Raw genomic sequence first — 13,286 nt, 5'->3', positions numbered from 1 at the left:
TTATGCTTTACTTTTTATTTTTTTTTTTAAACTCAGCGTTTCGTTTTTGATGGAAGAATGATCAGCTCCTACATTTATCAGCTATTATGCTGTACTTAGGGTAGTTTCATACTCATAGCCCAAGACCTAGAAACACGATTTCTCTAACATATTCTGCAATTTATTTCGTTCAGCTTATGACAGTGGAATGACAGAAATATATTTTTAGACCAGCTCTCTGGTCTACCTGTCTTGGTCTGAAGCAAACCAAGAACACTCAGGAACTTTGAACAACCCTTATACAAGCTCTTCTTTAATACATAATGGACCAAGGATATTATATACTTAAAAGGACACCTCTGAGTGTCCACATTCAGCTTGACAGGTTGTACACTCAATTTGTGTATAATGTTTTTGTAATGCTGGCAAATCATTTATAATTTTGCAGGGCCACTTTTGTGAGATGAAAGATCCCATTATGCCCTCCACATGAACCCTACAACAAACCATTTAATGTTTATGCAAGTTTGTATTCATCATTACACAAAAGCTTCTCTTCTTCAAAGCGGTAAATGAATTCTCATTGCTCTTAAAAATGAGACCCATTCTCCTACAGCACCATCTAAGACCTGATTGCTGCCTATTTTTTTTTCCAAATCTCATCACTTTCTTCTGCCCAAAATGCTCTATGCTCCCAAGTCTTTACCTAGTTCCTTGAACATGCCAAGCCTTTCCTTGCTTCAGTATTTTGCACATGCTGTCTTCTGTTTCATTCCTTCACTGCCCTCTCCCTCTCCATATACAGCTCCCTTCCTCATATTTTGTCTCAACTTAAATGCTCCTCTTAAGTTCTTTCCTTCATCTTTCCAGTTGAAAAAAAGTCACATTCTCAGAGAATCATTTTTTTTTCCTTCACAATACTTATCTCAGCTTATAATGATTTTGTTTCTTTATTATGTCTTTGTCATCACACTCAAAGTTCCATAAAGGCAAGAAATATATATCTTTCTCACTACTGTATCCTTAACTCTAAACACCGTGCCTGGCTAGTACATAATAAGAGCTCCATCAGTGTGTTTTGAAACATTAATTAATAGAAGTTGTTAAGTAAAAATTCACTCAAATTACAGCTAAAGTCTTAAGGTATACAGTTCTGAAACTGGAACATACCCAAGAATTGGCAAGGGCACAGAGGTTATAAAAAAGAGATAATAATAACCATGCCTACCTGAAAGGTAAATAAGTAAAATCAGTGAAATAAGAAGAAAATCATTAAGGAAGGCTCTTATTAGCTGAATCAATTATTTTAGAATATTTGATTGCCCATAGAAACAACACAGGCAAATGTTTTTGAAAGTTTTTACCGAGCAAAACGGCAGTACTTTTCACTGTCAGCAGAGTCCTTTGCCAAATTCTGAGGGGCAAAGACAGGACACCATCCAGGCCAACATTCACACAATTGTCTTCAGCAGTTAACCTCTTTATTAACCTCACAATGTGTAGTAAATTAGTGCATACCAGTGCAGTTCCAAATCTCCACATGAAGACAGTGTCAGTTGTGAGTAGGTCTGTCATTTGTGAATAAGGCTGCTCTGTGAGTTCTTTTCTGTTTGGGATGAGGCATTAACTTGAACATTCTGTCTAATTAAGTGTTGAATTAACAGATGTTCCAGTATACAGTTTTGATTTTAACTGGTGCTGAGTTTATAGAGGGAGTGGCCTGGCATATTTCAACATAATGATGTAGGTTAGGACAACTAGTCACCTTGGAATTGTTTTCATTCAACTCACTGAAAATTAAACATTAGTTCTGTAGGCACTTGAAACTGATAATTATGTAGTCTATTTCCTAGAATTCTTGAGAAAAAATAAGTAGAATAATTATCTGATGGCTTATGGCGACTGGATTCTTTGCTACTAAATTGTTGAACAGCAATTTACTGGTCTTGAAGTCAACATGATTGCAGATAAAGTGGCACCTCCTACCCACCAGAGTGTGGAATATCAACATTTGCAGTGGCATGCTAAGTCACTTTAGTGGTGTCCAACTCTGCAGCCCTGTGAACTGTAGCCTGTCAGATTCCTCTGTCCATGGAATTTTCCAGGCAGGAATACTGGAGTGGGTGGCCATTTCCTACTGAGATGATATATATAGTATCAGATTGCCTGCCACATTTTGAGTGATAAATGAGTGAAAGTATTTTCAATCAAATTAAAGATCATCTTACAGACCAAGATGGTGCTCTTATGGCAACATCAGTCTGGGGTTGCTACCATACTATAAAGTAAAATAAAAGAGTCTTTTTTGTGTTTTTGAGATTATGTTGTTTATGGCTGTAAATGTCACACATTCTGAGACCCTTTTAAGGGTTGGAAGGTGTTTATCATTTTCACCAAATGTCTAGCCAGCCTGTCTCCATCTCTCAAGAACTTAGCACATGGTTCTTGTAAAGTTGAGTAGTTTATATTGTTTTTATTTTTTTTATTTTATTTTTTTTTTGAGATTTGAATGTTTTATTTTTTTTTCGAATTATTAGATGACCTTTATTGGTGCATTTTATTTTTTTATTTTTTATTTTTATTAAATTATTTATTTATTTTTTTAATTTTAAAATCTTTAATTCTTACATGCGTTCCCAAACATGACCCCCCTTCCCACCTCCCTCCCCACAACATCTCTCTGGGTCATCCCCATGCACCAGCCCCAAGCATGCTGCACCCTACGTCAGACATGGACTGGCAATTCAATTCTTACATGATAGTATGCATGTTAGAATTCCCATTCTCCCAAATCTTCCCACCCTCTCCCTCTCCCTCTGAGTCCAAAAGTCCGTTATACACATCTGTGTCTTTTTTCCTGCCTTGCATACAGGGTCGTCATTGCCATCTTCCTAAATTCCATATATATGTGTTAGTATACTGTATTGGTGTTTTTCTTTCTGGCTTACTTCACTCTGTATAATTGGCTCCAGTTTCATCCATCTCATCAGAACTGATTCAAATGAATTCTTTTTAACGGCTGAGTAATACTCTATTGTGTATATGTACCACAGCTTTCTTATCCATTCATCTGCTGATGGACATCTAGGTTGTTTCCATGTCCTGGCTATTATAAACAGTGCTGCGATGAACATTGGGGTACATGTGTCTCTTTCAATTCTGGTTTCCTCGGTGTGTATGCCCAGCAGTGGGATTGCTGGGTCATAAGGTAATTCTATTTGCAATTTTTTAAGGAATCTCCACACTGTTCTCCATAGTGGCTGTACTAGTTTGCATTCCCACCAACAGTGTAGGAGGGTTCCCTTTTCTCCACACCCTCTCCAGCATTTATTGCTTGCAGATTTTTGGATTGCAGCCATTCTGACTGGTGTGAAGTGGTACCTCATTGTGGTTTTGATTTGCATTTCTCTAATGATATATATATATATATATATATATTTATTTATTTATATGTTTTTATATTGATTATGTTGCTACATCAGACTTCTAATCACTGGTACAACTGTATCAAGGTAAACAAAAATTCACAAATGAAAGTCACCCTTCTGCATTTAGAAAAGGCAGAGGAACCAGAGATCAAATTGCCAACATCTGCTGGATCTAGAAAAAGCAAGAGAATTCCAGCAAAACATCTGCTTCTGCTCCATTGCCTACATTAAAGCCTTTGACTGTGTGGATCACAACAAACTGTGGAAAATTCTTAAAGAGATGGGAATAATAAAACATCTTACCTGCCTCCTGAGAAATCTGTGTGCAGGTCAAGAAGCAACAGTTAGAACCAGACATGGAACAACAGACTGGTTCCAAATTGGGAAAGGAGTACATCAAGGCTGCATATTGTCACCCTGTTTATTTAACATATACGCAGAGTAAATTATGCAAAATGCCAGGCTGGATGAAACACAAGCTGGAATCAAGATTGCTGGGAGAAATAACAATAACCTCAGATATGCAGATGACACCACCCTTATGGCAGAAAGTGAAGAGGAACTAAAGAGCCTCTTGATTACAGTGAAGGAAGAGACTGAAAATTTGGCTTAAAACTTAACATTCAAAAAGTGGAGAATTTGGCACTTGTTCCCATCACTTCATGGCAAATAGGTGGGGAAAAAGTGTAAACAATGAAAAACTTCATTTTCTTGGCCTCCAAAATCACTGTGGACAGTGACTGCAGCCATGAAATTAAGATGCTTGCTCCTTGAAAGAAAAGCTATGACAAACATAGACATTCTGTTAAAAAGCAGAGGCATTACTTTGCCAACAAGGGTTGATATAGTCAAAGCTGTGATTTTTCCAGTAGTCATGTATGGATGTGAGCATTGGACTATAAAGAAGGCTGAGTGCCAAAGGATTGATGCTTTCAAACTGTGGTGTTAAAGGCTCTTGAGAGTCCCTTAGACTGCAAGGAGATCAAACCAGTAAATCCTAAAGGAATTCAACCCTGAATATTCATTGGAGGGACTGATGCTGAAGCTGAAGCTTCAATACTTTCTAAGAGCTGATTCATTGAAAAAGACCTGATGTCAGGAAAGATTGAAGGCAGGAAGAGATGGAAATGACAGAGGATGAGATAGTTGTATGGCATTATTGACTCAATGGACATAGTTTGAGCAGACTCTGAGAAACCTGGCATGCTGCAGCTCAAGGGGTTGCAAAGATTCAGGCACAACTTAGCTACCAAACACAAGATGCCATGCATACAGGTAGAAATCCACAACTATAAATTAGAAGTTCTGTTATATTTAAGATAACAGAAACCTCAGATATGCAGATGGCACCACCCTTAGGGCAGAAAGTGAAGAGGAACAAAAGAACCTCTTGAAGTGAAAGAGGAGAGTGAAAAAGTTGGCTTGAAGCTCAACATTCAGAAAACTAAGATCATGGCATCTGGTCCCATCACTTCATGGGAAATAGATGGGGAAACAGTAGAAACAGTGTCAAATTTTATCTTTCTGGGCTCCAAAATCACTGCAGATGGTGACTGCAGCCATGAAATTAAAAGACGCTTACTCCTTGGAAGGAAACTTATGACCAACTTAGACAGCATATTAAAAATCAGAGACATTACTTTGTCAACAAAGGTCCATCTAGTCAAGGCTATGGTTTTTCCAATAGTCATGTATGGGTGTGAGAGTCGGACTATAAAGAAAGCTGAGTGCCGAAGAATTGATGCTTTTGAACTGTGTTGTTGGAGAAGATGCTTGAGAGTCCCTTGGACTGCAAAGAGATCCAACCCGTCCATCCTAGAGGACATCAGTCTTGGGTGTTCATTGGAAGGACTGATGTTGAAGCTGAAACTTGATGTGAAGAGCTGACTCATTTGAAAAGATCCTGATGCTGGGATAGATTGAGGGCAGGAGGAGAAGGGGATGACAGAGGTTGAGATGGTTGGATGGCATCACTGACTCAATGGACCTGAGTTTGGGTAAACTCTGGGAGTTGGTGGTAGACAGTGGGGCCTGGCGTGCTGTGGTTCTTGGGGTCACAAAGACTCAGACACGACTGAGCAACTGAACTGAACTGAACTCAACTGCAAGTAAATAAAAAGTTCGCTTCTCTGGACAGAAACACATGAAGAAAGAAAGTGTTAGTTGCTCAATCATGTGCAACTCTTTGCGACCTCTTGGACTGCAGCTCAACAGGCTCCTCTGTCCATGGGATTTTCCATCAAGGATACTGGAGTGGGTTGCCATTTCCTTCTCCAGGGGATCTTCCCCACCATGGGATCAAGCCCAGGTCTCCTGCAATGCAGGCATATTCTTTACTGACTAAGTTAGAGCTTCCCTTGTACACATGAATCCACCTCAAAATAAGGTGTTAAGGGGAATGATCTGTTTCCTTTAGACATTGTTGTTCTTGAGTTGCTAAGCTGTGTCCAACTCCGTTAGATATCAATTTCTGTAAACTAAGTCAAGTACCATGTAAAACTCCTCAGGCAATGAAATAGATATGGTAGAATTTTTAGGCTCTAGAATACTTAAAAGCATGACACTATAACCATAATATTCATAGAAGGCAATGGCACCCCACTCCAGTACTCTTGCCTGGAAAATCCCATGGATGGAGGAGCCTGGTGGGCTGCAGTCCATGGGGTCGCTAAGAGTCAGACACGACTGAGCGACTTCCCTTTCACTTTTCACTTTCATGCATTGGAGAAGGAAATGGCAACCCACTCCAGTGTTCTTGCCTGGAGAATCCCAGGGACGGGTGAGCCTGGTGGGCTGCCGTCTATGGGGTCGCACAGAGTCAGGCACGACTGAAGCGACTTAGCAGCAGCAGCAACCATAATATTGATCCTGTGTGGAATATGGAAATACTCTTTCACCAACACTCTCTGTTTCTAATGATAAATAGATTCTCTTAGAATATGATCATAAAAGGATTCACACATAACAGCATTTCTTCTCTGAAACTATTTCTAAATAATTTTGCTTCCTGGAATAATTCTTAGCCATTCACAATTCAATCACATCAGATTTTGATTCAAAGAGTTGAAAAGAGAAAAAAATTTTAAAAAAAGAGAAAAGTTAGATGATTACACACTGTCTATGAAAACTTTAATGAGGAGTAATTAAAACAAAAAGAATGAACCAGAGTATCTTAAGTATCTAAACATTAACTCTCATATTTTCCACCCCTTTGTTCATTATGTCTTGGATGTGAAAGTGTTATGGTTTATTATAGTAATTATGTAATTGCTTTTGTTCCTATCCTCAGATGTTCTTACTCTGGCCTTCCTCTGAGGTTAGCATATGGTGAAGTTATTTTTTTGCCTTTGTGTGATCCAAAAATGTGAATTTGCTTTTGAGTTCTTCCAGTTATCCTACGGGTAATGAGGTCGTGGTAATATGCCATTGAGATGGTGCTAAATCATTTCTGATGATAATGATGAACAAAGGATTGAAGACTTTGATGACAAGTAACTGACCTAAATAGAGTTCAACTAGCAAAAATGAATACATGCTTGTTGTCACTGACATAATATATTCTTCAGACTGTCATCCTCATCTCATTCATTCATTCATTAAATTAATTTTTACTGTCTTTACTACTTACAAAATTTTGTTAGACTAAATCCCATTGTATATATTGAAAATATAAGTGTAAGTACTGAACAAAATAATAGTTTAAATGAAATATTAAAACTAGTGCCTTTGTAATTAGCAAAATATAAGCATATATAATGCTAGCATTATATTCAGAATCATCAACTTTATTGATTTTGTAGTCTATTTAAGAGAAATGGGAGAAGAGATAGCGTTGTCATGGGTTTTGAAGGTTAAGAGAGATGTAGCATTAATTTTAGAAGTATTAGATCTGCACTCAGATCTGCACCATGTGTTCCTGGAAATGTGAGTAGTTGGCAACAATGCAGTATATGTTGGTGGAGTGTATGTTTGTGGAGTGTGATGAGAAGAGAAAATGGGAGAGTGCAGAGTTGCAAGTGGTCTTTAATATTATATTAAGGAGTCTTTATAGCCAGTAAAGAACCCAACTGCAATGCAGGAGACCCAAGTTCGATCCCTGGGTTGGGAAGATCCCCTGGAGAAGGTAATGGCTACCAACTCCAATATTCTTGCCTGGAAAATACCGTGGGCAGTTTGTAACCTGGTGGGCTACAGTCCATGGGGTCATGAAGAGTCAGGCACAACTGAGTGGCATACTTTTACCCTCACTTTTTTTTTTTTTTTAATTGAGAAAGAGATTGTTTTAGGTTTTAAAGGACTGTCTCATTTAGGAAAACTTTAGTTACAAGCAACTTAAACTGTAATTCAGCATAGCTTATATAATAATATGTATTAGCTCAAGACCAAAGTCCAGAAGTAAGGTGGTCCGGGCTCTGTTCCTCAGCATTCCTGTTGGTTTTACCCTCTTTCCCACAATGGTTTAGTTCTCAGGCCATATGCAAGATGGATGCAGCATTCCACATAAGATGTGATAAAATGGAGACATGCTGGCTTCAAAAAACTCCATAATAAGATTTTTAACAAAAACATCTCTTAAGATTACTCCCTGTTTCTCATTGGCTTAAGTTAGACCATGTGCTCCCTTCTGAACTATTCCGTTTCAGTAGGAACTGGGATTGCCAGATTCAGTCCTGAAACCTGGGCCATAGCTATGTTAATATAAAAGAATAGGTGGATAAGACAGGATACACAAGCAAAATTCAGTTATTGTGGGAAGAAGAGAGGGGAGAAAAACAGCTGTGAGGACAATGAACAATATGTTACCCACATCCACCTAGATATTAACATTTTATTCCCACTTAGGTATTTCAAATGTAGATGTATGCATTTCATTAAACAAGAAAACTTAACAAAGTATCTGTTATCATATCCAAATATAAGCCCAAGATATCAAGTCCTCCGTCTCAGTTAGTATTTCCTATTCATGATGCTGCCATATTTCCAGAAGTTGTCAGGAGAATTCTGTGAAACAGCTGGCCTTATACTGACCAAATAGAAGAGAGAATGAAGTCTGAACATCAACATGGCTCAGAAGTCTAAACATCAACATGACTCTAATCTTTTTATTGCAATAAGATGAATCTGTGGTTAATTTCATCCGTACTTAAGATATTTGTTTCATTATCTGGGTTACTGTGGTCGGTTAATATCACGACCTCAGAATTTCATTAGAGCTTGCATAAGGTCACCTGATGCGAAGAGCTGACTCACTGGAAAAGACCCTGATGCTGAGAAAGATTGAGGGCAGGAGGAGAAGAGGACGACAGAGGATGAGATGGTTGGGTGGCATCACTGACTCAATGGACATGGGTTTGGGTAGACTCCAGGGGTTGGTGATGGACAGGAAGGCCTGGCATGCTGTGGTTCATGAGTCGCAAAGAGTAGGACACAACTGAGTGACTGAACTGAACTGAACTGAAGTCTATAAAAGTGGTAAAGAACCTTCCTGCCAATACAGGGGACATGAGAGACTCAGGTTCAATCCCTGGTTCTGGAAGATTCCCTGTAAGAGGGCATAGCTACCCACTCCAGCATTCTTGCCTGGAGAATTCCATGAACAAAGGAACCTGGCAGGCTACTGTTCATGGGATCAGAAAGAGTTCAACACGACTAAATTGACCTAGAATGCAAATCTGTAAAAAGGTCCTATAAAAGTATTTTGACAGTTCTTTAATCTAAAACAGCAAAGCTAGTACTTGCTGAAGCATCACTGCTGTTTCCTGAACTTTTCTGCTTGGCTCACACCTATGACTAGTTTAACCGAAGTTAAAATGTCCTGATAAGGTGGTCACAAGAGAGCTTAGGATAATCTCCTGCCCACGCTCTAAGTCCACTTGCTCCAAATTCCAAGGAACCAGGTCTGCATTGGCAGGTAATTCTGCCAACCAGGGTGTCTGCTCCATAAATTAAATACTTCTTTTTAGTCAAACAACAGGAGGTTTGTAATTCCCAACAGATAGCCTCTTAAAAAAATTGAATGGGAAGCTTTATGAACTGATATCAGCTTAAATAAGTTTACTTGAAAGGTAAAGAGACCTCCTGTTCTATTTTTAACTAGACAAGTGAGGGAGGAAATATAGAAAACAGAATGTGTACTCTCTGAGATGGATTATTTTAATATTAATAGGATTTTTTTAAAAATTCCTCATCTAAGTAGTAGAATATAGACTCTGGCCAGATATTAATAATAATAGCCAAGATTAGCTTTGAGGGAGATAACTGTGAAGTCACAGTCTAGAACCCTTAAGAAGCTGAACAGTAGTAGAAGCCAGATATAGAAGGTTGATTGATCACAAGAAATTTGGCAGCTCCCAGAAGCCACGTACATTGAGTTGCAGAATCGGGATCTGTGGCTCAGGGAAGGGAAACCACAGACTCCATAAACCAGGGGTCTGAAGCTATGGGATCCAATGCCCAATGAGTAGCAGGTTCTAGATCCATAGCCCAAGCAGTAGCCTCTGCTGGACCCACGGCTCAGGGATCCAGTGTGAATTGACTGGCAAGGACTGAAGAGCATGGAAGTCCTTGGGTGGCAGAAGGGCACCTGACACCGGATGGGTTCATAGCATGTCTCCTGACTGTCAAGAGAGGAGTCCAGCTGGCAGGAGCTGGGAAAGCAGAAGTCAGTGCTGTAGACCAGGTTGCTAGGGAAGGAGGAGTCACAGGGGGAGCCTGGTAGCACAGATGGTCCCCAAGGGAGCAGGAGGAGAAATTTCCAGAACAGCAGTTGTAGGACAATTTCACAAGTGATGTGAGTTCAGCTGAATTACCGTGAAAAGATGCTCTGATATCCTTGGCTTCTCCCAGGCATGTTTATATATAAATGTATATCTTCTTGGGAGGAGAAGGGGATGACAGAAGATGAGATGATTGAATGGCATCATTGACTCAATAGACACGAGTTTGAGCAAGCTCCAGGAGTTGGTGATGGACAGGGAAGCCTGGCATGCTGCAGTCCATGGGGTCACAGAGTTGGACACGACTGAGCCACTGAATCGAACTGAATTGATATATTTTCACTCTGTTGAGTGTGATGCAGACCCTCCTCCTCCTTCTCCTTGTACAAGTCTTGTCATGAAAATGGCTAATTAACCTAGGCTATAGTTATCACTGAACACATGTATGTGTTTTCTTAATTTCAGTTCGGTTATTCTTGTTTATAGAAGCCACTCTGCTCTCTCTTTTCTTCCTTTCCCCAGAAATAAGTTGCTGTTTGCCTTCAAAGACGTTTGTGATGCATACAGACAGTGCCCTTGCTGCCCCTGAGCTTGACTGTGGGGATTTTGTGCCTTAGAGTGTAAATGATTACTCCTAACAGTTGTCAGCACTTTTTTCTCAGCTATTTATACATGCTTTATGGAGCCTATACTATGTGTAAAACACGGCAGATTGTGGGATCATTTAATCCTGGCAACAACTTTAGGAGATGGTCACCAGTTTAATAACCCAGATGTGACTGCCTCCAAAGCCACCAGGAACAACAATGTTGTGCTGACAACTCCAAAAGCTTAGCCTTTTAGCTGCAGGCATCCATAAACTATGAATGCCCATGCTCAGTTGCTCAGTCGTGTCCATTTCTTTGCAACCTCATGGACTGTAGCCCACAAGGCTCCTCTGTCCATGGGATTTTCCAGTCAAGGATACTGGAGTAGGTTGCCATTTCCTTCTCCAGGGAATCTTCCTGACCCAGTGATCGAATCTGTGTGTCTCTTGTGAATATCCCGCCTGTATATTCTAACTTATTTTATGAGAAACCAAATACAGCCACACACAAAAAAAAGTTTCTTAATTATTTTTTTTTCAGCATTCAAAGTTACCATAGAGATGGTTATTTCAAACTATTCTTCTATTTGTCTTCTCATTTACCTTATCATCATTAAACAATTCATGTTTGATCCTATATGGAATTATTGAATTCTTTTTCCACATGAGGCAGAGATTCTTTGGCAATCATGTAGACTATCACTGAGAATAATTGCTAAAAACTGGTATACTGTGAGTGAGTTGACTACCAATGAAATACATTTGCAAAAGCTTGAATTTTAATAGTGTGCTAACCTTTGCCAACTCAGTTGGGAGTAAGAAATGAGACACCTTAGACAGTGATTCATTTCACTCCCTGCTGAGCTTCTCTTTGGCTCAGCCTTCTAGAAAGACAAAAAAGCAAAAAAGTACCTCCGTTTTAAGTAGTTAAAATTATCCTATCACTATAAAAAACAATGGTAGAAAGAAAGTCTTGGAATTAGAGAAAACTTTTTTATTCCCCACTTATTGTATATCCACCTTCTGTCTTAAAGCATCTTCTAGAAATTGGAAAACAAAAAAGCGATTTATGTAATTTGATCTTTTATATTTGTTTCCCAATGATTGTTTTCTCTAGTCTCCTCTAGTATTTACTTATATGGCACCAGTGGAATTGTCTCTCCATTGTTTTGTTTACAAATTTCTGCCAAATGTCTTACTCACTTCCCCAAATCTTTCCCATTCCTCAAATCTAAAATCAAATTCCTCGTATTTGAGAGGTGTTCGTCTCAACTGTTTAAAATTCTTCTACAATAAGGCTCTTAGTATCTTGCCAACTATCAATTTGGAGGACCAAACATACACACACACACACACACACACACACATGCACACAGCACACAGGAGTTAAAAGAGATGTCTTTTGAGGTGGATCATGCAGACTAAGATTTCAGTCACTTGAGCTTGCTGGACAGGCACATAAACATGTGTAAGAGTGGAATACCCTGAGGTTCCTCAGGATCTGCAAAGGGTTTAATTTTCTTTGAACCAGCATCTGGCACACTGTGGGTGCTCTAAATAATTTATAAAATGAAGGAATATATCAAGTCCTTAACTTTTTATTTTCACAGGATGGCTCAGTGGTAGAGGATCCCCCTGCAATGCAGGAGATGCACATTTGAACCCGGGATTGGGAAGATCCCCTGGAGAAGGAAATGGCAACCCACTCCAGTAATCTTGCCTGGGAAACTCCAAGGACAGAGAAGCCTGGTGGGCTACAATCCTTAGGGTCGGAAAAAGTCAGACACAACTTAATGCCTAAACCACTATGTATAAATCCTTGTATGCACAGTGATTGCTTATCTTTTAGAAGTTAACTTTAATGCAATGTCAAATGAATATAAACATTTCTTTTATAATTAAATATAATCCCCAAGCTAATAATAATCAGTTTAGTGCTTGAGGTGACCCTAGATCTCTGCCCCTCACCTCCAACCCAAGCAAAGTTGACTTTGTGGCCTTGATCGGTAACTATTTCTCTATCCAAAAGCTTCTAATGGTTCTGTTTTCTCAGACTTCACACATAGTTAACCTCTTCAATTCAAAAATCTTACTGTCATTTCTTTCATAATTATATAGCTTTTCTGTTTTTGAGGACCAAATTCTCTATAAAGATTTGTGTGATCAGTTTGCCAACTATCTAAATTCTTATGGCCTTTTCAATAAGCATACTGTTTTTCTCTGGTTTAACACTCTCCTGAAATTTCACTAGCGTGGTCACCTTTATGCTACTAAGTGTGGACAGTTTGGGGATGATCTTACGCAAATGTTTAACTACATTCAACATAGACAGCTGTGTCCCTGATCTTGAAATATGCTCATCTATGTACTTCTGTGACAGCACACTCCTGATTTTCTATCTAACTTTCCCCTAGTTCAATTTACCCTTAGTTTGGTTTCCTGAATATAATGTTTCCTGAGGCTTGGCACTAGTCTCATCACTGGTTCTCTCTGTGGGGAAGACACTTCGCCATTATGCCTTGAAATACTATCAATAGTCTTCATCAAATGTATATTTCCAGTACAAATATCTTTTTT

General features: G+C 39.1%; 1 pseudogene; it reads right to left on the bottom strand.

Moving 5' to 3' along the window:
• Positions 1–9,627: 9,627 nt before the first annotated feature.
• Positions 9,628–13,035, bottom strand: LOC138439394 (keratin-associated protein 13-4-like; annotated as a pseudogene).
• Positions 13,036–13,286: the final 251 nt, after the last annotated feature.

Source organism: Ovis canadensis, chromosome 1 (genome assembly GCF_042477335.2).
Source record: "Ovis canadensis isolate MfBH-ARS-UI-01 breed Bighorn chromosome 1, ARS-UI_OviCan_v2, whole genome shotgun sequence".
NCBI lineage: Eukaryota > Metazoa > Chordata > Mammalia > Artiodactyla > Bovidae > Ovis > Ovis canadensis.
The sequence above is the reverse complement of the archived record's forward strand: the minus strand, read 5'-3'. Positions and strand labels throughout refer to the sequence as shown.